This window comes from Dendropsophus ebraccatus, chromosome 12 (genome assembly GCF_027789765.1).
Source record: "Dendropsophus ebraccatus isolate aDenEbr1 chromosome 12, aDenEbr1.pat, whole genome shotgun sequence".
Lineage (NCBI taxonomy): Eukaryota > Metazoa > Chordata > Amphibia > Anura > Hylidae > Dendropsophus > Dendropsophus ebraccatus.
This window is the reverse complement of record NC_091465.1, coordinates 83070139-83072809: the sequence shown is the minus strand read 5'-3', so window position 1 is coordinate 83072809 and position 2671 is coordinate 83070139. Positions and strand designations below refer to the sequence as shown.

Sequence of the window (2671 nt, the reverse complement as noted above, 5' to 3'; positions counted from 1 at the left end):
GTGCTGCGGATGATGACGGCTCAGGGGGCCCAGTGTATTGCCCTGATGCGGTGGGCCACTATGGCTGCTATGGCAGTAGTTACGCCCCTGGCTGTGAGCAATCAGAGTTTCTTTTCACTAACAACCGAGCCAAGATGGTGAGAAGTTGAATCAAGTAAAGGCATAGCGGTAAACTCACCCTAGGGGCTCCAGTGGTGGCGCCTGTGACCGGGCCCCTAAGCCAGGAGACCCCACAATAAAGCTGGCGCAGAGCCACAGGGATGCGGGCATGCTCTGTAAGCCACAATATCCATGGAGTTACCGCAGTTACCGCTCGCCCGGCAGCTGATTGACAGTTTACTGCTTATACTGTGAAAAGGCAAAGGCTGTCAGTCAGCAGTGACAGCTCATGAATACTCAGGACTACAGAGCACGCCCACATCCCTGGTGATGGGGATTATAGGAGAATGACACCGCGCCGCAGTCAGGCGCTGTCACTACTTTTTTCTTTCTTTTTTTTCGCATAATCCACAGTAAATCCGACCTGTAGTAACATTGCATCCCCATTCAGAGCTGAGAAATAACAGGGGGGCTCGCTGATCTATTCTTCCTGCATCCACCATGACAGAACCCACAGGACCCCATTACCGGCCGATCTCCAGTGACGGATCCTGCAATCTGTCATCTTTAGTTTTCTATTCCTATAACAGAGGATTGATAGTCACAGTGCTGGTGTGAACACGGTCTTTCATTCTCATGAGTGTAATAGGGATGAATGTTTACGTCCATATTACGGCCGCTAGTCCCTGCCTGACCACGGGTCGGGGACTGAAGTGCAAACAATAATATGGATGAAAAGCGTCACGTTATACCTAGGAGTGAATGTAGGGCCCAGGGGTCAGTCCAATTACATCCTATACGGGGACTGTGGAGCATCTTCCCTCTAGGTCCTCCCAGTAATGACATATTAGGCCACATACGGTAGATTTACATTGCTGGAATCTTACTATAGCTTCATATACAAGGACTAAGGGGCAGCTCTACCCTCCTTCCGGACTCTGTGCTGAACCCTGGGACGGATGGCAGTATTAGGCCGGGATAGTCTATTCATGGTAATGGGGCCTTATTACATGGAGCGATTTTTAACGATTAACGACAAACGATAAACAATCGCAAACAAGATTTTTATCGTTAAACTGAAATTGTTCACCATATTACACAGAACGATAACCGTTAGTTACGATCGTTACTATGATCGTTTAATCCTTTTGATCCCAGCAAAACAATGAACAATGTGTAATTACACTGAACTATTAGTGAAAAAACGCGGAACTTGAGCAAACGAACGTGGAATTACAGCGAAAGATTAGCAAACGATTAACGAACGATTAACGATAATTTTAGGTTCAGATCTAAATCAACGATCAACGACATACGAACGATTTTTCGATCGTTGCCTGCAATTACACAGAACGATTATCATTTAAATTCAAACGATTTAACGATTTTTCGCACGATAATCGTCCCGTGTAATAGGGCCCTTATTGTGGTCCACCACTAGGGCTGTACACCCCACCCCCACTGCCAGGCTCAGCCCAGCTGCACAGTTTTCTGGATAAGGAGCCGCCTGACTGCGCATGCTCCTCAACCGACATCCCATCAGCCCCTGCGAGTCGGTTATAGAAACACCGCCCAGACATCTGTTACCACAGACACCGGATCAGGGTCATTGGCCGTTGTTATCTCCTGAAGACCAAAGGCAGAGGCTGAATAGAAATGTATGAGCCCCTTCCCTTATCTGACCTGCAGCCTCTATGGCCGTCCAGGACAACTGAAGAAGGTCAGGAGAAGAGCCTCCCGCCGCCGTCCTGTCGGCCCAGGGAATATTTTATCTTCTCGCTCTTCAGCCTAATAGTCTGCATGACACCTCTAGGCATCCTGGCCCTCTACTTCACCCTTAAGGTAAGGGATCACGTATCTCACAACAATGGCGCCACATATAGCTTTGCCGCACGTTTTTTTAGCTCTGTCGTGCCTGAAGGTTATCTATATTTATATATATATATATATATATATATATATATTTTTTTTTTAAATCAAATTGGCACATGAAAACAGGTGATCAATGCAAATCAAATACTATCATCTGTCCACTTCTTTTTTCTCCAGACACGCGGCTCAAAGGACAAAGGAAACCTGCAAATGGCGCGCAGGTATTCGTGTCTCACCTTAACAGTCAACATTGTCGCAGTGGGTGTGGCTATTCTAGCCTGGGTCTTGTTGTTCTTCTTCCTTTACTATCCTGAGGTATATCTACTGCCTCTTGTGGTCAACATAGCGCATAACACCACCAACGCATTTCACACCACTGAGTAAGAGGAATGCGTCCAATGCTGCAGCCGCCCAAGCAATAAAATATCTAGATTTCCTTTCTGCTTGTGTGTTGTGAATTGAGACTAGTGAATATGGGGGAATTGGCTTAAAGGGGGTGTCCAATGATGAGACCTATTTTTATAAATTAACATATATTGGTTAATGAAGTTATTTTACTACTTTTCTGGGCTTCTCATACAAGCTTGTCTGGCCTACATCTTCTTATAGATTTCCTATTCATGCTATACACTCTAGGCAGAAATTTAGCCGGCTCTTTCTGCCTTCCGCTACATCTTCTTTACTATAAACTAGAGATGAG

The 2671-nt window shown here is 45.9% G+C and overlaps 1 long non-coding RNA gene across 1 annotated transcript; it reads left to right on the top strand.

Annotated features, from left to right (window-relative positions):
• Positions 1-1606: 1606 nt before the first annotated feature.
• On the top strand, positions 1607-2414 carry LOC138769870 (uncharacterized). The gene is made up of 2 exons (XR_011359338.1): positions 1607-1941; positions 2149-2414. It is a non-coding gene; the product is annotated as an uncharacterized lncRNA (long non-coding RNA).
• The last annotated feature ends 257 nt before the right edge of the window (positions 2415-2671 follow it).